The sequence below is a fragment of the Lissotriton helveticus genome, chromosome 3_1 (assembly GCF_964261635.1).
Source record: "Lissotriton helveticus chromosome 3_1, aLisHel1.1, whole genome shotgun sequence".
Taxonomy (NCBI): Eukaryota; Metazoa; Chordata; class Amphibia; order Caudata; family Salamandridae; genus Lissotriton; species Lissotriton helveticus.
Window position 1 is genome coordinate 1603412302 of NC_136061.1, and position 25556 is coordinate 1603437857.

The following is a 25556-nucleotide window of genomic DNA, read 5'->3' on the forward strand; positions in this document are numbered from 1 at the left end:
GGAAAGGAGACACGGAGATATAAAATACTTTTGTCAGCATTATTTTTCTTTTGGGTTAATTTCTAGGACTCCAAAATCCAAAATTGGCATATAGTAGACAACCCAATTCTTGTACTCTCCTTCCCAAATTTATTTGCAGTTGCTTTATGTTTCTGTACATGCATTCCTATGTTTCCTTAAAGGTGCAATTCAATGATGAGAAATGAGCAATTGTATTTGGCCATTCCTGCATCACTAACAACAATGATGTCTGCCGAGGTTTTGAGATATATTGTTAGAACATTCTTTGAATGGTCCCTTTAATGGTGTTGTACTGCTCTGCTTTGCCCCTCCCTCTTCACGCTAGTCTACCACGTGCCATATTTCACATGTTAGAAGCTCCCATATTGCTCCAGCTTGTGATAACAATTATGTACTGTGACCTCCTTGCAATGTTGTTCTACTTAGGAAAGGAGATGTGTTGCATTTTTTCTAGCTGTGATGTCCTTCCCAAATGAATTCTGGTCACTCTATGTTTACTAGATCTGTTTTCCCTTAATAGTATCTGCTGCTTTGCCCTCCTCCTGTTTAGTCTTTTGCTACCCTTTCCTGAATCTTCCCTCACAGTCCCTTAGAAGGTTGGTGCCATGATTCCTTTTCAGAGGGGGAGAAGGTGGACAAGGAGTTGGGGATGCTATACCCTCTTAATAAAATCTACATCTAGACAGTGCTGTTTCCATTTTGGGTCATGGGAATGCCACGCCAACAATGTCTCACAACATACTCAAAGGCATTATTACAGAAATCAACTGTGGCACAACAGCAGTTTTAAAGTAGCATAAATCAGTGTATTATCCAATTTACACACAAAGTAGATTGGGGGTTTTATTCTACATCTAGCATAACAAACTGAAGAAGGCCTCTCACCTCAGTGTGAGTTTTGTCCATCATGTTCAACTTGTTCATTGTCAATTTATGGATATTGACCAATTAGTGAAGATGTATAATGCTTCAAACATAGAAATGATCATACAGGCTCCATCGGAAGGAAATCACAAGACCGTGAATATTGTAGAGGATGCCAGACCCTATTTTCTTTTGGGAAATCACTTTTTACAACAGTGTGCTTGTCTTCAACTAAATATTATTAAGCGATTAGTGCAGTAGCTCTTCATGTAATCTGAAGGTATTCAGATGAGATATAAAATGTGTAACACTGTGATGCAACATATACTACAAAACACAATATGCATCTAAGGGAGAGGCAGTTTGACCTGGATCAAAAAGAAAAAGAACAAGAAAAAAAGGGTGAAAAAGAACAACAACAAGGAGAAGAAGAAGTGGAAGAGAAGAAAGAAGACAACGAAGATGATGAAGATGAAGATGAAGAAGTTGAACAAGACAACCTGGGGGATTAATCAGAGCAAATTAACTTCAGCTAAAACTGATTAGGTTAGGTATCACTGAGCTGTCTGAGCAGGCAAATGTTAATGTGTAATGACGTCATCTTTAAGGTGGCCAGATCTGATCTGATCTTGCATTTGGTGGGGTTCCACACAGTAAACATGTTCATGGGAGTATTGTTAAAATAGGTGCAAGTGATGCAAAGCACATTCTCCTTTAATCCAGCAGTTCACGATAGAACACAGATGCCTCCATTTTAAATATATTGAGGCTACCTTTTGTGGCATGTTGTGCTCCCATGAGCACCCGTGCAAACTTTTCTTAATTGGGACGTTCCAGGTTTTTTGAGATAAATAAAATGACACCTGGCGGCTATCAAGTTTCAGATCAACGGCATCTTGCCTGATGTAAGAGCAGAATTAATGGTGAGAAGGGAGAGAAGGGGAGAACGCGAAAGGATCATACAGAAGACATCCGGCGGCAAGGTAACATGTGGAGTCTCATATAAAAGGTGTTGTTCTCAAGGTACATAGTTCAGAGAAGATCTGAAGTGTGATTGAACAAAACTACCATTCTGCCATGCTGTGTTCTTAGTCAAAACAGTGGAAACAAAGGGAGTCTCCTTTTATCACAGTGCCTCATTGTTGCCGTCAAATGTCTTCCATTACTAATAATGAAAGTGGAAGTTGTCTGTGAACAACTTCTAGAAAGTCAGGGTAATTACTCCTCCTTATGTAAACTAGAACGAGCTAAGGTCTCTGGTATCTAAGAAAAGTATCAGGCAGGGTGATTCACTCTTGTGCTGTCAGGGCAGCAGGCAATCAAGCGTTTTGTGCCTCACCCTCTCATGAGCAGGGTGCCAGTTTGGCTCGGTCTGAGCCATGACTCAACTAGCGCTCACCTAACAGATGGTCGTCCAAGTGGTCAGGAGTTTGAAAGCAGGTAGGGGTGAGAAGTCCTGCTCACAGTGTTGGCTTCCTTTGGCCTAAGAAGAGTAGGTGGAATGTGGGCCTTTTAAAGATTGTGTAGTTTGTGGTCAGGTTGCAGCTTTGATTGCTTTTCCACATCCTTTCTCGGTCATGGGGTGCATTTTTTCAGCAGACGGCGGTAGCCTAGTCTTTATAAACCAAAAAGTGGATGGCTACTGCTCATCTCACCAATTTCAGTGCTTATCCTTTTAGAATCGTGTTACTCATTCAATATAATCTCTGCCTGGTGTCTGTTTCCATATGGATTACTGGACCTTCTGCTATTTCCTACTTTTTTCTTTAAACATATTGAGCATCCCCCTGCTCTGATTAGCTAGGCTAGTGCTGTTGTAGGTCCATATGTTATAATTATGATTGGCATGTCTATTTTTCAAATACCCTCCCCCATTGCACTGCCAGGCACTGCATCCCATAACATGATAACTGCGCCTTGTGGTCATCATGCACAAGATGAAAACACTTCCCCCATAGGATCCAAACAAAACTGACACCCTTTCCGCCACATACCCTACATGGTGTAACTTCCTATCCATGTGTGTAGGTGCCTTAGCGACCCACAGAGTGGTAGGAGGCACTATACAAACACTACAATAAAATACCTTACATTTTAATGGGGTGCTTCTTTCTTGTTCCTTGTGTGGAGGCTGCACTTGAAACGTGAACACAGCAAGATGAGCTGCCTTCTAGGAGTAATACCATGAACCCAGAAGGTATTAACAGGAAGAAAAGATTTCAACCTTGTATTTCCTAAAATAGTACAAACCTATGAAATATGGAATGATTTTCTGAAACAATAGAGAGTGGAAGACTTAATGACTGACATGTGTGTGTTCTAGATTATTCGACTTCTATGAATGAGCACAAGAAAAAACCCTCTCCTAATCATACCTACTGTGTTTCCCTCTTAAGAAGCAGATGAGGGACTTTTGTGAGTCTGATAACACTTAACTCTCGCGCTTTTCAAGCTCCTAAGGCGGGCGCCACCTGCATAAATGAACCATGGGAGGAAATCTACATTTCCCTTTATCACTGCCTGGAAACTTCTGAATCAATATTAATTCTACTGCTTTGGGTTACAGCTTTCCAAAAGGACAGATGAATGTCTTGGTCGCGTTATGGTTTCTGAAAAAATTCCTCAATCTCGGGGCTATTTTTCTTTCTGCACTTCATTCGTGTGCAAAGCAGGGATTTCAAATTTCATTGTAGGCAGGAATTCATTAACTTGGAATCCAAATTTCTCCAGTCTTTACACCACGCGCCTTTGTCATTTAAAGCAGGGCCCAGGTGCCACTCTTCGCGATGCCTTTTCCATTTGCATACTAGGCAGCACCGTACTATCTTTGTAGAAAAGAAAAAATTTCCTATTCAGAATCCAGCATAATAATACAAAGCGACACCTTGTCTAGTTACTATTTTGCACAGTGATAGCTCTGTAAAAAAAATTGGCACATTGTAAGTTGCTGTCCTCACAAAGATAGCTCTATAGACAGGTCAAATTTCCTTTCACTGTCCTGCAATGGAATACTTCCATGGCAATGTTCTCACTTCCATTTACGAATTAGGGGGTGTGCAAAATTCAGACTTGAGTGAAATTTTGAAAAATATTATGTGAAATTAAATGAAACCAAGATCTCATAATTTTTAAATGTGTGGGGGGACTCCAAGGCCCCCCAAAGCCCCAGGGACCGCCAACCCTGGGACTTTTATTAATTATTTGTGGGGGGCACACAGCCCCCCGCGGCCCCGGGGACCGCCACCCCTGGGGCTTTTTTAACAAATAACAAAGAAGCCTGTGTGGAGGGGCTTAAGCCTCCCCACACACCCCGGGGACCACCACCTCCCCGGGGCACTAAGATGGAAATGTGGGGGTCTGTTACAGACCCCCGAGCCCCGGGGACTACCACCTCCCCAGTGTTGTTTACTAGGTGGGAGGGGGGCCGCGTGGCCCCCGTCCTGGAGCTCTTCATGGCTCTGGGGACCACCATCACCCAGGGCCAGCTCCTGCAGTGTCCCGGGGTGCCCATCCCCGGACACTGCTGTTTGCTATGGCAGGGCGGGAGCCGTTTGGCTCCTGTCATGTCATAGCAAACTGTGGTTTGGATTTTATAAGCGAGGGCAGGTTTCCTGCTCTCGCTTACAAAATTCAAACCACATTGCTTTTCCACAAGGGGAGCTGCATGTTAGCAGCTCCCATTGTGGAATGCCGGCTGGACCGTGGGGGAATTGGGGCTCCCCCCTTGGTCCCCAACGGTGAGGCCAGGCCCCGGGGGATGGGTCCCCGGGGCCATGATTGGCCCCCCTCCATTAATAAATATTTTTAAAAACAATAAAAAACATCAGGCACAGCCCGGGGGATGGGGTCCCTGGGGCCACTTGAGGCCCTAGGAGGGGGGCTATGCAGCCCCCCTTAAAAATAATAAAAGCAAAAAAATTAAAATGTGGCCATGTCCCGGGGGTTGGGGTCCCCAGGGCTGAAATTAACCACGGGCGGGGGGGCCCCCCTTCCTGTTTTTTTTAAGCGGGCCCTGGGGGATGGTGTCCCCAAATAATTTAAAAGGAGGGGGGCCACACAGCCCCCCTGGAAAAGAGAAAAATCCGGCATTGCATCTATGCCCCGCCCCCCCTACAGCACTCAGCAAATGCACCCTGGCGCGTTGTAGGAGAGGGAATTAATTTCCCTTGAATATTGAGGGTCCCTGGGGGCCAACTCGCCCATCAGGTACCTCCAGTAGGCACCAGAGAGCTGCATTGCAGAGAGGTGTTCAGAGGCCACACGCCTTTTACACCTCTGTGCAACACAGCTCTGTGGCGCTTGCTGGAGGTACCTGGTGGGATAGTTGCCCCCCAGGGACCCTCAGGACTCAAGGGGAATTAATCTCCTAATTTACAAAGCGCCAGGAGGCGTATTTGCACAGTTGTGCACGAAGCGGGGGCGGGGCCTGACATACCAAGTGGGCAAATGCACCCCCTGGCACATTGTAAATTGGGGGTTTAAGTCCCCTTCAATCCTGAGGGTCCCTGGGGGCCAACTAGCCCACCAGGTACCTCAAGTAAGCGCCAGGTAGCTGTTTTGCAGAGAGGTGGTCCAAGGCCACACCCCCTTTTTACACCACTCTGCAGCGCAGCTCTGTGGTGCTTACTGGAGGTAGCTGGTGGGCTAGTTGGCCCCCAGGGACCCTCAGGACTTAAGGGGCCTGAGCCCCCCCAACCTGACCCAGGGACCACCACCTTCCCGGGCTTTAAATTAGTTGGGAGGGGGCCGTGCGCCCCCCCCTCCTGGAGCCCTTCATGACCCTCGGGACCGCCATCCCCCAGGGCCGGCTCCTGCATTGTCCTGGGGGCCCACCGCCGGGACATTGCTGTTTGCTATGGCATGGCGGGTGCACGGCGCCTGCCCTGCCATAGCAAACACTGCTTTAGATCTTGGAAGCGAGAGCAGGAAACCAATATTGTTCTTGTATTTGGTTGATATTTTTTAACACTTAAGAAGCAAAGCAGAATTGCTTTTGGGAAAGTGGAGCTGCCTATTAGCAGCTCCCCTTGTCCAAAAGCAATGCTGGCTCCTGCAGGACGTTGCAAAATAGGGTCAACCCAAAAAAGAAGTCACTGGGACCTGGGTATGCGGTTATATAAAAGAGGGATCCCAGAACGGGAGTGCAGATAAAACACACAAATCAGGAAAAAATTAGGAAAAAGTTACGTAGATTTAGAGTACACTGTTATTTATTCACAGAGTACTCAAACACATATTGGTGTACATTGCATGAAAGTATCAATTGACAAATATTTGTGCCCAATGACGAGGAAGAGGGCGGGAGGGAAAAAGTGAAGTGGTAGGAAGTAGTGCAAGGTAGGGAACGTGGTGCAGGTCAAACATACTTATTTCCAAAATAAAAAAAAAACTGAATTTATACTGGCTTCCCCCGGGAGCCAGACATTGGTACAACAACTGTTCATAAGATTTCGAGCAACCAAACTTCTGGAATCAGCAGTATAATTCGTGCGAGGGGTAGAAGCTGGTATGGGGGTAATAGTCTACGTTTCGACCCTGAACGGTGTAGGGTAAGTAGTCCCTTACAAACGGGTCTTCATCAGGACGGGAAAGAGTGTTGGACAGGTTTCCTAAAAGTGGGGCATATAAACACACCGTTTAGAAGGTCCATATGGGATCCCAGAAAAAAGGGGGTGGAGAACAGAGGATATAAGATAATCAGTAATCCATGATACACTATTTAACAATTTGCTGGAGTCCATGCGGCCCCTTCACTAATTAAAAATTACAAACAAAAAAAAAAGATCGAGGCACAGCCTCAGGGCCAGTAATGGCCTCAGCAGGGGGGCCGCACAGACTCCCTCCATAAAAATAATTTTCAAAAGATTAAATATGTGGCTTGACTCCAGTTTTTTTTTCTAAACCAAAAAATGCTTAGGCCCTGGGTAATGGGGTCCCCAGGGCCCAAAAATAATAACGGGAAGGGGGGGCCCCACAGCCCCCCTTCCAAAAACGAAATTTAAAAAAAGTTGGCATATTGCCGGAGGCCCCGCCCCCTCCCTGCACCACTCAGCAAATGTGTCCCCTGGCGCGTTCTAAGTTGGGCGATTAAGTCCCCTTCATTCCTGAGGGTCCCTGGGGCCAACTAGTCCACCAGGTACCACCAGTAAACCCCCAGAGTGAGATTGCTGAGAGGTGGTCCAAGGCATGCCCCTTTTTATGCCACTCTGCAAATGCACCACCTGACGCAGTGCTGGTGGGGCGATGAGGTCCTCTTGTGTCCTGAGGACCTCAGGACACAAGTGGACTTCATTCCTCTAGGTGCGTTTGCAGGGTGGTGTAAAATGGGGGTGTGGCATTTGACCACTCAGCAATCCAGCTGTGTGGGTCTTACTGGAGGTACCTGGTGGGCTAGATGGCCCCCAGGGACCCTCAGGAGGCAAGGGGACTTCATACCCTAACCAAGAGTGCACCAGGAGGCGCGTTTGCAGAGTGGTGGACAAAGGGGTGTGGCCTGTGCCCCTCTATCAGCAATCCCACTATCTGGGGCATACTGGAAGTATCAGCTAGGCCAGTTGGCCCCTAAGGACCCCCAGCAGCAAGGGAGGACTTTAATCCCCATCCAAGAGCATGCCAGGGAGTGCGTTTTTCTAAGTGGTGGAGAAAGTAGGCGTGGCCTGCTATGACAATTCCGCTGTGTGGAACTTACTGGAGGTAATAGGAGGGGTAGTTGGCCTCCAAGGTTGTCCTTGGGGGCTGACTACCTCTCCTATTGCCTCCACTAAGTCCCAAACAGTGGGATTGCTAAGAGGTCTTCGGGGGCCACGCCCCCCCTTTCTCCACTACTCTGCAAACGTGCCTCCTGGCACAGTACTGGTTGTGGGATGAAGCTCACTTTACTCCTTAGGGACTTTGGGGGCCAAGAAGCCCTCCTGGTACCTCCTGTGAGTCCTACGCAGCCGAATTCCTGAGTGCTGGTCGGAGGCCCAGCTCCCTTTCTTCACCACTCTGCAAACGCGACTACCAGTTTAAGTTAAGGTTAATGTTAATGCTATTTATAAAGCGCTCTGTTACTCTCAGGTGTCCTGGCGCTGCAATCAGATGTCCTACAGAGGCCTAAGCAGGAATGAGGTAGCTGTTTAACTGGACTGGAACAGCCACGTCTTTAGGGCTTTCCTGAAATCAAGGTGGTTAACTATACCTCTCAGCTGAAATGGTAGGGCATTCCATGGCTTAGTGACTCCGACCACAACACGTCTACCTCCCAAGTTGGATTTCCTTACCAAGGACACCAATAACTGTTTCACTTCAGACAAACGCAGGGTTTTCCTCGGAACTTACCACTGGAGGTTCTGTCTAAGATTTAGGGGTCCATATCCATGAAGGGATTTATGGACTACACACAGAGCCTTGAAGCTAACGTGTTCCTTAACGGGCAGCCAGTGAAGCTTTTTTATCTCTGCTGATATTGATGCATATTTGGGTGTTTTTGTGAGCAGTCTGGCTGCCGCGTTCTGCAGTAGCTGAAGTCTTTTCATGAGCCCTTCCTGGATGTTTAAGTATAAACTGTTCCAGTAGTCCAATTTGGACATGACTAAGGCAGTGATGACTGTTTTTTGGCTATCTGTAGGAAGAAGATGCATAATTTTTTTGCAGGATCTTAAAGTAAAGGATGTTGTTGAGACCACTGCGTTGACCTGGTCCTTAAGACTGAGTTTATTAACAATATAAACTCCCAAGTTCTTTGTTTCCTTTCCAGTAAAGGATTGGCTTGGTAGTTTGGTCTGCCCTGTTCCCATGATGCACTGGGCCAGGGCTAGACTAATTTGCATGTAGCCAGGTTCTGAACTGGGATGGTGCAGTGAGCTAAAAAACGGTGATGGATCAAGCCCTGATCTTTTGACTGGGTAGGAGTGTTCTGATTAACTCAGATACTCTGTCCATCACCACCCCCCTTTTTGAATAGGTTGAGGAAGGGGGCCCATTTCTTTTTCCGCCACCAGAAATTTAGATTGTTGCCAAACAAAACCACCTCCGTCTTACTGGATTTTAGCTTGAGGCAATTTTGAGAAGCATTTGTAATGAAATACGTCTCGTATTTGCGAGAGTTAGAGCTATTGGCATTGTAAATGTAAAAAATATTTACTCATTTTTTTGGTGTAGAGTGGATGTACATTGTGTGTAGTTTAATTATGTGGTATGTTGTACAGTCAAATTATGTGAATATAAAGTATGTGGTATTTAGTGTATAGGAATTCTATTGAGTGGTATTATGTGTTTTGGAGAGTAATTATGTGGTATTGTAGTCTGTGTTGTGGAGTGGTAACCTCAGGTTTTGTCTTCCTCATTTCCATAGAAGTTAAACTATAAACTCAATGAGACACAAAAAACAGAAGGAACCACTGAGGAGCACTTCTGGACTTAGTCGGAGGTATGAGCAGGCCACGGGAATTATGTGACTGTTCGGCTGCACCAATTTTCACATAATTAAACATTTTGCGCATTTGCCAAATATTCCATCATCTGCTGCCTAATCTACAGATTTGAACAAAAAAAGCCTTGTTTCTAGCTCAAACCGCTCAAATGTTGCCAAAAATGCAGCGTCACGTGTTACAGGGTGGTGGAAGGCCCTTTGCATAGCTGGAGTGTTTGCCGTTACATGGAAGGAGTGGTTAAACCTTCCACCATGCCACAGCAAACCCCAAGACATAGCTGGAGAATGCCCTGGCGGGTGGTGGCCCCCAGGACCATCCATGGCTCAAGGAGGGTGGCCACGCTGCCCCCCTCCATTACAGTATGAAACTCCAGGTAGGTGGTGGTCCCCCAGGGTGGGGGGCAGTGCAGACAACCTTAATTTGAATTGAAAAGCCCTAAAGAGGTGGCGGTCCATGGGGCTGCTGGGTTGCTCCCTGGGACCCCGCATTAATTTGATGTTTCGCCCCAGGTAGGTGGTGGTCCCTGGGGCATGGGGGTCACATGGGTCCCCCGCATTTCTTTATGAATGTTTTGCCCTGGGGAGGTGGTGGTTCCTGAGGCATGGGGGTGCTGCGTAGGCACCACCTACATAATATAAAAAGAAATGCCGCAGGGAGATGGCAGTCCCTGAGACTTTTATAAGCCTTAGAAGGTAGGCCTGTGTGCTCCTATCTAATTTTTATGGTATGCCCCCGGGACTGGCCCACCCGGTGGCTTTTTTAAAAGCAAATGTGGGAGTCCGGACACATTTCTGTTTTCTGCTAATTTTAAGCTGTATACATGGCCTACCCAAACGTGAAAGGATGGAGCCAAAATGATGCTACTCCATAGCCATGTACCACTTACAGTTTAGCACAAAGAAGGCCTTTTCATTTCCTGTTCAGCATGACATTTGCTTCCCCAGAAGGAACACAGTGCCTTCATACCATTCAGCACAGAAATAGATAGAATGGAACATATTGCTCCTTTATTAGTACCAGAGTGATAGCTCCAAAAAGTGCACCTTTCCTACACATTATAGTGACAGTCATGTTGAATGGGCAGATTCTCGTTAATGAGCCAACCCAGGGAGACCTAAACCAGCACAGTGGTACCTGCAGAGGAAATGACACGTGGTCATGAATTGTACTATCTATGAAATTCAACGTTTTACGGGCACATGTTTTCATTAGTACAAGAGCCGAAATATTGCCCTACACTAACTAGCTCTATTACAGCTCCACAGAAAGGAAAAAGCGTATTTACAAAATCTTACACTGTTGCTGCGTTAGTACAGAACATGGGGGCATATTATCAAGCAGGGTGTTAAAATTATTGCAGTTTTAGCGCAGAAAACTGCCGCTAAAGCGCGATAATGGGCTTGATAATATGCCCTGGAGAATTCCAATAAAAGCCCATGTTTACACCAGAATATGGGTTTCTATTGGAATTCACAAGGTCTTAATATCAAGCCCATTATCACCACTTTAGCGGCAGTTTTCTGCCTCTAAAACAGCGATAATTTTTAACGCGCTGCTCGATAATATGCCCCAGAGTGCCAAACCTACACCTTCAACAGCGAAAACTTCTCATTGCCAATTTGATTCCTGGGTTTTGACAGCTCTGTGGAAAATGGACTATTAACTTTTTACTTCTGATAATGCTATTGCTCAGTCTTCAGTTCATATCATTGCGTTTGAAGAATGTATAGTCATAGGTTTAATGCATGCTTAAACACCAGCTATTACTTGCCTTTTTGAGCTTTTGACTAATTTTGGGACGCCCATTCGGACCTCCAGGCTTGGAGTAAGAGGTAATTTTCCTAGGTCACTTCTATTTGTGCCTCAGCAACCTATTACTACCTTTCAAGTCTCTGGTTTGCATCTCAGCTGAATTACTGACTCTATGGAGCTGGGAGATGATACATTCAAAACTTGTTCCTGGTAAATGTTTCCCTGTAGCAGCTGTGTAAAAGCAAAGCAATAGGCGTTATAGCTGGGAGAGAGGCTAACCTGTGCACCCCTTTTAGAATATCTGGAGAGTACTACTAGAACTGGAGCCATAATATGAGACTGAAAGATGAAGTTACTCTGAAGTCACATTTGGAAATGTTGGGTCAAATTTATATATTTATTAACACAGCACAACTCAGCAAGCGATCTGGCTGTGCTGTGTTAAAAGGAAAGGGAGGAAATGTGCATATATAACACATGGCGTATTCCTGTCCTTTCCTAGCTCTGACGCACTGTTGGCTGCCTAGCACTAATGCAGGTATCATTGTGCCATGGTACAAGGGTGCCTGCGATGTAAGCAGGATTGATTTTGTGCAGAAAGGGACACAATTCTGAACAAAAACAACTCTATGTCTTATGTCAGGACTGAAAGCTCCGGCTTATGCTTTCTCTTTCTTCATTGTTTATTAACAACATTTTCACAGCAGCCAATTAAATTGCAACATTCACAAAGTCTAGATTTCCCAACATTTCTTTAACCATTCGCTGCTAGGCCTTTTCCCCTCTGTGCTAAGCCTTTTTTTGGCTATTTGGGGTAGTGCGTGCTTAGCCCCCTGTAACTTTTTGGCCACATAAGGTATCCACGCCAATTTTGGGTCCTTTTCTTCCAACATCATGGGGATTCTAAAGGTACCCAGGGTTTGTGGATTCCCTTGGAGGGGTCCCAGAAATGAAGCAAAATACAGTAAATGTTTTTTTTTTCTGAAAAATGGGCAAAACGGGCTGCAAAGGAAAGCCTCTGGGTTTTCCCTGCAAATGTTATCAAAAAAGGGTTTGTGGGGCTGAAATCACCATTTTCCCAGCTTTTAGGGAATGACAGTCTTTTGTCAGAGAACCAACATTTTTCACACAGTTTTGTCAGTTTTCTATTTTTGCTATTTTTAGTATTTTTAACCTCCTTCCAGTTAATGGTAAACATGAGTATGAAATAAATAATGGATCCTGGTAAGCTATACATTTTATTAAAGGAGACAAAATTATGAATTCATAAAGGGGCCATTAATCTAAATAGTTAAATATTGAAAAAAATGAAAATTAGTTGAAAATCAGCCTTTTGTGTCAACGTTTTCACCTGTAACTTCCTATAATAATGACAACTCTTTGAAAGCAATATACCGTTACATTTTCTGGCCCTTCCTGGTTGTGGGGATATATAGGACTTGTAGGATCACCAAGAACCCGATGAAACCAGAGCCTAAAACTGTGCAGCAACTTGCAATGGAATTTTATTATGTACCGGTTTAGAGCAATTATTCTTCGAAAATGTATACATGGAAAAATCGGTATGAAAGACACCTATGTATTTCTGAAATGGGTACAATTATAGAGTTTAGAAACAGTACATATTTGCACATTTTCAAAATTGGGAATACTCATACTAGCATGAGAATTATTGGTCATTTTTCAAAATGACTTCTTTTTTACACAATGTCTTTCATTTGGAAGGCAGAAATGCATCACAAATCAACAGGTAAAAACAGTTGCTTTACAAAACTGAATTACCCTAAGTCTCCCGATAAAAATGGTACCTCACTTGTGTGGGTCGGCCTTGTGCCTGCGACAGGAAACGGCGCAAAACACAACGTGGTCACACCTCAATTTTCGCAGTGAAAAATGACCCTTTTTTGGCAGAGTGCCTAGCTGTAGTTTTTGTACCCTAGCTCGGCCGGCACCTAGGGAAACCTAGCAAACCTATACATTTTTTAAAAGTAGACACCCTGGGGAATTCAGGATGGGGTGACTCGACTGCTTCCCACCAGGTTCTGTTACCCAGAATCCCTTGTAAACCTAATTTTTTGACAAAAAAAAGGATTTTCCTCACATTTCTGTGGTGGAAAGTTCTGGAATCTACGTGGATCAACAAATTTCCACCCACCCCGCGTTCCCCAAAGTCTTCTGAGAAAAATGGTACCTCACTTGCGTGGGACGGCCTAGTGCCTGCGACAGGAAACGGCGCAAAACGCAACGTGGTCGCACCTCAATTTTGCAGTGAAAAATGACCCTTTTTTGGCAAAGTGCCTACCTGTAGTTTTTGTACCCTAGCTCTGCCCGCACCTAGGGATATCTAGCAAACCTATACATTTTTGAAAACTAGACATCCAGGGGTATTCAGGATGGGGTGACTCGACTGCCTCCCACTAGGTTCTGTTACCCAGAATCCCTTGCAAACCTAATTTCTTTTTTTTTAAACACATTTTCCTCACATTTATGTGGTGGAAAGTTCTGGAATCTGCGTGGAACAACACATTTCCACACACCCCGCGTTCCCCAAAGTCTTCTGAGGAAAATGGTACCCCACTTGCGTGGGTCAGCCTAGTGCCTGCGACAGGAAACAGCGCAAACGCAACATGGTCGCACCTCCAATTCTGCAGTGAAAAATGACCCTTTTTTGGCAAAGTGCCTACCTGTAGTTTTTGAACCCTAGCTCTGCCGCACCTGGGGAAACCTAGCAAACCTATACATTTTTGAAAACTAGACACCCAGGGTAATTCAGGATGGGGTGACACGACTGCCTCCAACCAGGTTCTGTTACCCAGAATCCCTTGCAAACCTAAAATATTGACAAAAGAAACACATTTTCCTCATATTTCTGTGGTGGAAAGTTCTGGAATCTGCATGGATCAACAAATTTCCACCCTCCCCGCGTACCCCAAAGTCTTCTGAGAAAAATGGTACCTCACCTGCATGGGTCAGCCTAGTGCCTGCGACAGGAAATGGCACAAAACGCAACGTGGTCGCACCTCAATTTCGCAGTGAAAAATGACCCTTTTTTGGCAAAGTGCCTACCTGTAGTTTTTTAACCCTAGCTCTGCCGGCACCTGGGGAAACCTAGCAAACCTATATATTTTTGAAAACTATACACCCAGGGTAATTCAGGATGGGGTGACACGACTGCCTCCAACCAGGTTCTGTTACCCAGAATCTATTCCAAACAGGAGCCAAGAGGGAATAAGGGAGAACCAGGGTTGCCATCCACTCATAAACAATTCAATTCAAACAAACCCTGTCCCTGGATTATAACGATAGGTATCCATTTCAATAATAGAGAAGCTATATGTCTGTTTTCTACTTTTGTGCCACCAGATTGTGCCAATTTAAGCTTCAGGTGTGATATCATATCTCGTCCTATTCTAAAAACTAGAGAGTTACCCTGTGAGCTTTCTTAGAGACAGTCAACACGAACACAAAATTATGTCTGGATTCACAATTTTCATAGTACATCGGTAATCAAACGTGAAAAAATGTGTAGAGAACAAAATGACCCCTCGGGGCCACTGGCAGGTACTCACCAGATTCCACCCCTTTTCTCATCATAGGTAGTCATTTTGTTCGAAAAATAAAAGTGTCCAAAAGAAAAACAAATATGTGAGGTGCAGAGGAGTAATTAATTAATATTTACTCCTATTGTGACAGATAGTATAATTTACTATTCCAACTCCAGTCTGTGCAACAGTAGTGAAGGTGTTAGATTGCAAATCTAACACCTAAAGCCCCCTACAGCAAGTCGCTGTAATGACTTGCGTTGTAATGGTATATGTGTTAACAACGCAGGGCCCGATTCACAGAACTAATTTAAGACAAAATCCTAAACTTACTACTTTTGGTATTCACAGAAGGCATTTAGTAGTAGTAAAGTTTAGATTTTGTCCTAAGTTTGACTTAAGAGAGACTTAAGACAGACTTAAGTTAGGATTTTGTCTTAAGTCAGTCTTAAGTCTATCTTAAGTTTGTCTTAGGTCTGTCTTAAGTCTGTCTTTAGTTTGTCTTAAGTTTGTCTTAAGTCAAATTTAAGATAAAATCCTAACTTTACTACTACTACATGCCTTCTGTGAATACCAAAAGTAGTACATTTAGGATTTTGTCTTAAGTTAGTTCATTGAATCGGCCCCTCTGTTGTTGTACTGACCGTGTTGTAATGGCACCACGTAGTACCATGGTGCTTCACCAAGGTGATGCATCCAGTTATGGAACAACTTCGTGCCAGAGGAGTCTGTCTTATCATATATCTTGATGATATTCTCCTGATGGCATAAGACAACCGCCTGTTACTGATTCATCTGTCCTGAACTATCTACTTGCTCCAAGACCTGGGATTCCTAGTGAAACAGAAAAAGTCCATTGTTTCTCCCATTCAATGCATAGAGTTCCTGGGATTCCAAATCAGTACGGTGTCAGCTCTCATCTCTCTTCCTAGGCAGAAGCTACAATCAGTTCAAAAAGATATTCATTCCGCCCTCTCCAAGGACAATGTCTCCCTGAGAGTGCTAGCCAAAATGGTGGGCCTGCTGGCATCCTCAATACAGGCGATCTTTCCTGCCCCCCTACACCACAGGGACCTCCAATGTTTGAAAATTCATCATCTTCAACAAGGTCTTTCCTATTCAGAAATGATCAGTCTCACCATTGTCACCAGAGCACAACTGTAATGGTGGCTCGCCCCATGTCAGCCTGGAATGGCAGGGAAACTTTTGGCTCTTCTCCAGATGTAGCGTTCAAATCAGATGCCAGCCAGTGGGGTTGGAGGGCCAGATACAGAAGTACGTCTACTGGTGGGCAATGGAACACAGACGACTCACAGCTTCACGTAAATTGCCTAGAGCTCCTAGTTGGTTCATACGCCATCAAGACCCTAGCTCCAGGTACCTCCAACTGTTGCATACTGTTAAGGATGGACAACATATCCGCAGTCCAGTACATCAACAGACTGGGCAGGATCAAATCCCAGGTTCTGGTAGAGATTGCCAAAGATTTTTGGCATTATTGCCTCATTCATCGCATCTCAGCGATTGATGAATATTCTCCAGGTCATGACAACTTAGTATCAGATAGGAACTTGTGTCATCACCGAGATGCCAGTGAGTGGAATCTTCACCCGTTCATTTTCCTATTGCTCCAGAATCAATTGGGACCAGTGCGACACAGATCTGTTTGCCTCTCCCCTTTCCAATCAGCTTCTGAAATTCTTCTACTGGTGCCTGTATCTGATGGCTCTAGCCACGGATTCCTTTCCGCAGGACTGGAACAGTCCTTTGTACTATGCCTTTTCCCCCTTCCTCTTGATTCCCAGAGTGTCAACCCAAGCCCACAACCAACATGTGAAGTTAATTCCGATCACTCCACTATGGAGATCTCAACCCTGGTTTCTCGTTCTGCTGGAGATGTCCTGTGATTGCTCATTCCAGATTCTTCTGTATCCATATTTCCTCCTAGACACATTGTGCCTTCAGCATCCCTTGGTGATGCACAGGCATCTACTTCTCATGGTGTGGTGCATTTCAGGGACTTCTGGTCCTTTCTGGGCCTTTTGGAACAGTCTGAATCATTTCTCCTCCGTTCCTCATCAGATGCCACTTGTAAACGCTAAGCCTCGGCTTGGCCCCTTGTTTGGGGTGAAGCAATGAACAGGATATGGATTTCCAGGGGGCCCCTATTAGCTATGTCATCAACTTCTTCGCAGAGTTGGCATCTTCAAAGCTAACCCATTGCTCGCATAACAACTATCACTCAGCTATTTCTGCCAGGCATTCCACAGTAACTGGAAAACCCGTGGGCAAACAACCCCTTGGTGATTCAGGTCCTATGAGGTATTCACTTATCCAATCCTTGTCATCCCAAATATTCTTACTTGTGGGATGTGAACATAGTTCTTTCGTTTTTACAGCAATGGCCCGCTAATTCTGACCTTTCACTGAAACAATTGTCAGCGAAGGTTACAATGCTTCTTTGTTTGGTGTCCTGCAGGAGAGCATCCAATGTACGAGCCCTGGATTTAACAGCTAGATTGTTTTCCTCCAACGGGGTCTTCTTTATTTTATCCAGGAGAATAAAAACTGATTCCAGACAAATTACCAATTTGCACTTTTCAAATAATCCTAAACTGTGCTCTGTGCAGTGTCTGAAAGAATATTAGGATCGTACTAAGGGCCTCTGCCCATCCATTGGTGGTATTTGTTGATGTCCCTGCAGAAGCCTGTCAACTCGGTTTCTTCAGCCACCCTAGCAGGATGGGTGAAGTGGCTCTTTGTGTGTTGCAGGTGTTGACACCAATAGATCCAGTGCCCGCTCGGTGAGCAGAGCAATGGCTTCTAAATCATGCTTTTAGGTTCCAAATTACAGGCTATCATGAGGGCCTCTGATTGGTTCATCGATTCTATCTTTCGAGCATTTTACCACAAACCTATATTTGATGTTGCCTCAGTGGTGTTAGATAAGCTTTGAACAAACATAATCCGAAGCCTCCAGTACTGACATAGAATGAAAATGTTTCTAGCTAACAAGTCTAGAATTTTCAATTCTAATAAGGACTTGGAGGTCAGGATTATTGCACCCTGAACATCATATGAGTCAATAGTGTTGGATGTTTCATGATGCATTATACCCACTCTAATGTTTGCTTAAAGATGTTGTTGAGACTCATTCTGTGGTGGATTAGGAATTACACGTTTTTCTGATCGATGAATTCTGAACAGAAGCAGGAATAGACAAATTCCAGCAGGTTGATCTGCAATCTGGATATTCCGGCATAATGTTTTGCCACGGACCATTAGTAAAGTGGGCTGTTGGTTGTTACAGTTTGAATGGATAACAAGGATACTCTAGTGCATGGGACTGTACGCTGACGTTTGGCAAAGAAGGAGGATTTACAATGGCAACTTGGCATTATAGTAGCACAGGTGTGGGCCGATTGGTGTATTGCTGGTGACATCATTAAAGGAATGTTTGCAAATGTAGTCTTTATGAATGTTAAAATGTAATTGGCTACTGTGAAAATTACGTTACTAAACAGTGAAGAAAAAAAAAACATAATCCTCGCCTCCAAGTCCTTAATAGAATTGAAAGTTCTCGATGCGTGAGCTAGAAAATATTTCATCTTCAGAGGTATTTTTCTCTTTCTATGTGTGCTTAACCCCTGGAATGCCTACATGGGCAGAGTAATGCAAGCGGTAATTTGTGATGCCTTGCCTTACATCCAAATTTATCAAGCCATGCAGGGACTTGCAAGGTGGTCTTGTGTGTCTTGATAAATTTCACTTCGTTTTTGCATCGCCCTTGCGCCCCCTTGCTTGGCGCTAGGGGGACTCAAAACCTTGATAAATCTGTCCCTTTGTCTTTACACAAAGAGTTAGCAGTCTCTCAGTAGGAATAGTGAACATGAAAGCAATTATTGGGAGCACAAAAGTTGGCGCAATAGATAGAAAGACATCATATAGAGTAAGCAAAAGTAAAGGAAAAGATTGTGCAAGGTCGGTGTAAGAGGAATATGCAAAGAAATGAGCTAAGTGGAAAAGCCTGAAGTTCTCTTTCTGTCATCATATTTTCACAAATAGCTTCTGAGCCTGATTACAAATTCAAGTGTTATTTATCGCACATGATAAATAACGATACATTGATAAAAAACAATGTAATGAACGATAAATAACATCATTTATGAGTTTGTGGGGAATAACACACATAGTTTGATGTTTAACGCACCACAATCTGCATGGTATGGTAAATACTGTACAAATGCCCCTGTTAAATTTCGGCAGGCTTAACCTGCCAAACTGTAATGACAGCTGAGGTATTTAACGCATCCGGTATTTATCGTATGCTTTAAATACAGCCAAACTTGTACTTTTAACCCGTGTGTAAATTTACCGACCCACTCATAATCAGCTCCTCTGCTGTGATCTCCATCATCGTTCTCTAGCTCACTTTGCCAACCCAGTTCCGACCCAGCTATATGCAACTCAGTTTTGACCCTGTGCGTCATGGGAACAGTCCAGCCCGACCTGCCACACCAGGTCTTTCCTGAACCGGAAACAAGCATCCTGGGACCAGTTTCGGGCTAGCACCCTTCATCAGCCAGGCTAGTTCGGGCTGGATTGTTCCCATGAGGCACAGGGTCAAGATTTGCATATAGCTGGGTCTAAACTGGGGTGGCGAAGTGAGCTAAAGAATGATGATGGATTCAATCCAAATCTGTGACTGGGGGTGAGTGTCTGAAAAGTTTCAACGCTCCATCCATCATCTCCTTGTGTTTGCTTTGTTTGCCGTAAGTTGGCAGGGTATGCCAAGACTTGGGTCCCTTGCTCACTTTGCCACTGGATTCAAGCTAGCCTGGCTGATGAGGGCTAAGCCCGAAACTGGTCCCAGGATGCTTGTTTCCGGTCCAGGGTAGAGATGGCTTGGCAGTTTGGGCTGGACTGTTCCCATGAGGCACAGGGTCAAGACTGATTTACATATAGCTGTGTCTGAACTGGTGTGGAGAAGTGAGCTAAAGAACGATGATGGATTTAACCCAGATCTGTGACTGGAGGTGAGTGCCTGAAAAGTTTCAGCACTCCGTCCATCATCCCCTTGTGCTTGCGTAGTTTCTTTAAGAACAGGGATATGGGGCCGTAATATCACAATCAAAATATGCTCATCAGAAATATTGTACTCTATATCCACTGTAATGTAAAACCCTCAAACTCCCAATACAAAGCTATGAATTTATTAGTTGCTACATTGGTGTCAATTGATTGACTGCCTACACGAACTTTAGTGGAACAATTGTGCACATACACAACTAGATTGTTTTCAAAGTATAGTTTAAGTTATTTTACCACAATTTCATATTTATCTGTTTCCTTCATTTTCAGTAGTATAATCATACAGTTCTGACCTTCAACTCCCTACTAGTAGAACAATAGATTTAATTTTCTGCCAGGTCTGTACTTAAAAAAAAAAAAAATTTAAATTACATTTTTCATTTTCCAAAGACAACAAAATACATACACATTAACAATGCGATCATGTATCATATCATCATTATGCATGTATATTGAGAAACAAAAAACTTCCCCACAAATCCAACAAAAATACATAAAGACATCAAATTATAATACCCTCACATCATACCTAAGCGATATCTTGAAAGTCGCATTGAAATGTTAGAGCATCCTCCCTCCATTCACCCAGACCGCAGCTCTGTGTCGCCCGCCATCCCACAACGCAGCAACTAGCTCATGTCACCCTACTCTGCTTCTGCTGCCTTCTTCTGAAGGAATTGTCCCAGCGGATCCCATTTATCTTTTGGCCTAGAGACCGTGGGCAACTCTTCTGTGTAAGTCTCCATGTTACTTTTGCAGTAAACCCGGTCCTTGATCCAGTGATCTACTTTGGGACTACGCTTCCCGCCCAACGTAATAGCCACTCTTCGCTTAGCCACAAGCAGCGCCAAGCATATGAATCTACCGCACATTCCTTTTACATGTGGAACAAAAGACAATAGACAGACAAGCGGAGTGCAGTGTAGCTCTACACCTGCCATGTCCGTTATGTCTCCCACAACAAGCGTCCAGAACTCAGCCACCCTACGACAACCCCAAGCAAGATGTAGAAGGTCAGCATCAGTTTGGCCGCAACACGCGTAACAGCTTGATTCACGCAACTCAAATCGGTATAGGCATGCCAGCCTGTAATATGTCTGGTGTATATATTTAAAATGTATAATACGCAAGTTTCCATTCATGACAAGTGTACCCGTTAATTCATATATATACTTCCAATCTTTCTCCAATATCGGAGCAGGCAAAGAGGCATTCCATCTCTCCCAGCTTTTATCTGGCTGACTCATATATTCTTCCTTTATTAACCTGTATAACCTGGAGACCAATTTTTTATTAGTGGGGATAGCGAGCACGTATTGTAAGGACATCATTGTAGGAGGCTCAAGAGGGTAGGTGTCATAATGAGCTCTAATTGCATGTTGAACCTGTGCAGCGCGAATCTAAACAACAACGTGGGATTACTTATGTATTTTAAAGTGTCCCGCATGAGAAACGACTCCTCCGTGTAGAGATCTCGCATCAGCTGAAAACCCGCCTCTTTAAGCAGTCGTATTGACGGCGCCTCATGGGTCACTGACAGTGCTGCGTGATGTTCTATATGCATGGCTGGGGCGTATATAGGTAACTTATGCGCCAGTCGCCCAATCTCCTGCCAGACAGCTATCGTCGTGTCAACCACATTGATTTCTGTTCTCTGAATGCCACATGTCTGATGCGTAATCATACTGTGTAACGGAACTGGACAGGCGTCCCGCTCCTCCACCGCGACATGTGGAGTGAACGCGTGTGGTCTTGTCCAAAAAGGATCACTGAAAGAATATCGACTGAAAGAATATCGACTACCCAAAATATCGTTTAGAAAATATCGAGTACAAAATATCGAGTTTCTATCTACAAACAGGTAAGTACAAAAATATCGAGTACAAAATATTGTTTACAAAAATATCGTTGTTAAAAATATCGACTTTACTAAAAACAATGTTTAATTACATTAATATAAAAAATTAATTACTAAAATATAATTAACAATACTTAAAATAACTTTTAATAATTAAATATTTAATTAAAGTAAAAAAATATTTTTTTTTCATCATATTTCTTAAAACATATATATATAGTAACAAAATGTAATTAAATAATAGGCAATATTGTATATGTACCCCAAAAACCCCAAACTGACCCTGAACCCTAAAAATACCCCTTTACCCAAAAACTGAAAACTGACCCTGAACCCTAAAAATACCCCTTTACCCAAAAACTGAAAACTGACCCTGAACCCTAAAAATACCCCTTTGCCCAAAAACTGAAAACTGACCCTGAACCCTAAAAATACCCCTTTACCCAAAAACTGAAAACTGACCCTGAACCCTAAAAATACCCCTTTACCCAAAAACTGAAAACTGACCCTAAACCCTAAAAATACCCCTTTACCCAAAAACTGAAAACTGACCCTGAACCCTAAAAATACCCCTTTACCCAAAAACTGAAAACTGACCCTGAACCCTAAAAATACCCCTTTGCCCAAAAACTGAAAACTGACCCTGAACCCTAAAAATACCCCTTTGCCCAAAAACTGAAAACTGACCCTGAACCCTAAAAATACCCCTTTACCCAAAAACTGAAAACTGAACCTGAACCCTAAAAATACCCCTTTACCCAAAAACTGAAAACTGACCCTGAACCCTAAAAATACCCCTTTGCCCAAAAACTGAAAACTGACCCTGAACCCTAAAAATACCCCTTTAATTTAACATAATTAGCAATTAATCAATTAAATTAAATTAATTACCAATTAAATTGTAAATAATTAACATATATTATTTAATTACCAATTAATTAATTATTACTACCAATTAATAAATTTACATATTTAATTTATTATAATTAAATTACTTCCCACCCTATTCCCCTATAAACCCACAACCCGCTACAGAATAAAATTACACAATAATTAAAAAAAATTATTAATTAAAAATTATTATTAAAAAAAATGACACTTTTCACATATATTATAACATAAAAACACTATAAATAATTAAATATTATTGAAAAAACTATATTTTTTACTATCTAGATTATATACTTGGATATTTTCACTGTCTATATTATTTACAGTCGATATTACTTCACTTACCTTAAAAACGATATTTTGACTGTCGATATTCTGTCTAGTCGATATTTTCTCCAAACGATATTTAAAACTCGATATTCTTTCCAGTCGATATTTTGGAGTCGATATTATGTCTGTGCACCGTCCAAAAATATACATATTGGGCCTGCGCACTAAGAAAATAAACATAGAAGTCAGGGGCCCCGAACCCACCTTTATCATAACCGCTAGTGAGGACAGACCAATTCACCCGGGCATATTTGCCCCCCCCTACACCAACCGGAGCAGAGTCCCAATGGAGAGTGTTAAAAAACCATTTTGACAACACAATCGGGATGTTTGTAAATAAATACAAAAACCGCGGCAAGACTACCATCTTAAGTAAAGCAATACGATCCGCCAAAGATAGCGGTAGCCCTACCCATAAATCCACCTGCTGGTACAGCTTGGTGTAGGCCCGCCCGTATTTCTCGCCTACAACTCTATCCGGGTCTCTGTGGATCCAGACTCCAAGATATTTAACTGGGTCTACAGACCATATCAACTGGAAATCCATATCTGGTTGAATCGTGGACTCCGTTAAAGGTATAACCATGATTTTTTTCCAATTTACAACTAGTCCCGACAGGCGGCCAAATCTTACGTACTCCCGCAACAGCTGAGCCAAATACCGCGTAGGCTTGTGAACAAAGAAAACCATGTTGTCTGCATATAACAAGATGGCAACTGGGCAATAATTAAAGTTTAACGCTGTTTCTCTATGTCTCTGCCTAATAACCATGCCAGTGGTACCAATATAAGCGCCAGTAGTAGCGGCGATAGAGGGCGGCCTTGACGCGTGCCCTGATTAATATCAAATGGGTCTGCTGTCAAACCGCCAACACGCACCCTAGCTGATGGGTCCGCATATAACACCCTGATCCATTGTATAAATATAGACGGGAATCCCATACGCTGAAGAATAAAAAACATATAGTTCCACTCTACCGAATCAAAAGCCTTGGCTGCGTACAGTAGGACCGCCGCGGCTGACATGCGTGGCTCCAATATATGAAACATGGAAAAAATAGTCTGCAGATTGTGCGATGTAGAGCAGTCAGGTATAAAACCTGACTGGTCCGATAAGACCAGGCATGGCATCAGGGATTGTAGTATAACGGCTAAAATTTTGGCCAGTATTTTGGCGTCTATATTGATCAGTGACAGGGGTCTATAGGAGTTGCATTTATCTGGGGGCTTGACTTTTTTGAGTAAGGTCTTAATCAGCGCTTGCCGAAGCAACGGTGGTAGTGTCCCCGAATCGTGCTCCTCTGCGTACACTTCTAACAGATACTGGGTAACCAGATCCACATATGTCTTATAAAATTCGACCGTAAGGCCATCCGGCCCCCGCACCTTCCCATTAGGTAGAGCTAGAATAGCAGATTTGATATCTTCTGTATCAATCGGCAAACTTAGATATTCCCTGTGGCCATCTGACAGCCAGGCGCACGCCACGTCCTCCAGGTAGCTTTCCATCTCAGCTGCTGTCGCCTCACCCCTAGACGTGTAGAGATCTGCGTAGAAGTCGCAGAATTGCTCGGTAATAGCAAGTGGGTGATAATGTTCCTTCCCATTGGAGTCTGTGATCCTGTCTATATGGAGTTGCTCCATACGGGCCCTAATCTTGTTTGCCAATGTACTGCCTGGTCCCCCTCCTCTTCATACCTGCGCGCCGTGTGCCTACGCGACATGTAACGTATTTCCGAGTCAGCTAGGGTGTCTGTCATATTCCAAGTCAGGCAAAGAAGGATTTTTTCGTGTTTGAATTATTATCTAATCCAAAACAGAGAAAGTACATGTGACCTTACAACAAAAGACACTTGACCTTACAACAAGTCACGAGCAGCAGCCCATCAGTCGTCCTACGGCGGAGGACGACTGATGGGGGCAGAATTTCTGGTGCTGCTCGTGACTATGTGACGGCGAGAGCATGTCCCCACAGAGTCCCGGGTTCAGAGAATTTTTACATGAACTCGTGAAGTGGTTCCCTCATAGAAATCCTGGAGAGACCCAAGTGAAAAATTACCTACAGATTGCAAGGTAATATCAACCCAATTAGGGTAAGGTTTACAACAAAGGGACCAACACCCTGACGAAAGCCAGTGGCACCCATGTGGGGGCGAAGAGTTGGCAGAAACATGTTGGTATCTGCAGTAGGGATATAGGGAGCGTCACTTTCCCTTTATACCCGTTTCCTCTCAGATTTTAATCCTTCCAGGGGCCCACAGCCAGAATAAAGATATATATATTGTGGATCCTTAGGTTGTTTTATATTAAATACACTGCACTTTTTTGGTCCCGATACAGAGGGGATGTAAAAATCCCCCCTTATGTTGTGTTGTTTGTCGAGTACGTCACGTTACTTTTCGTGTTGTATGTTTTTCTTTAGTTCCTTGAATCCCACCACTAATCTTCATCTGAATACAAAAAAACTTGCGCTCCATCCAGTGTGTTGGTCTGCACCTGGGTGTATGATGTGGCCCAATGATGAAGCATGACACTGCAAAGTGTGTGAGGGCAGTATTTAGACATGTGCTGTCTCCCCCAAAGGTCAGAGAAACATTGGACTGACGTAGTTTTTGTTGTAAGCCTAACGGCTAGGGCGCTCGACCTCGGACCTGGGGATCTGGGTTCGAGTCTCGGTATCGACGCCAAAACCTCCTGTGATTCTGGGCAAATCACTTAATCTCCCCGTGCCTAAAATGAAAGTGTGTCCTCATGTAACGTAACTGGAAAATATGTAAAACGCTCTGATACCTG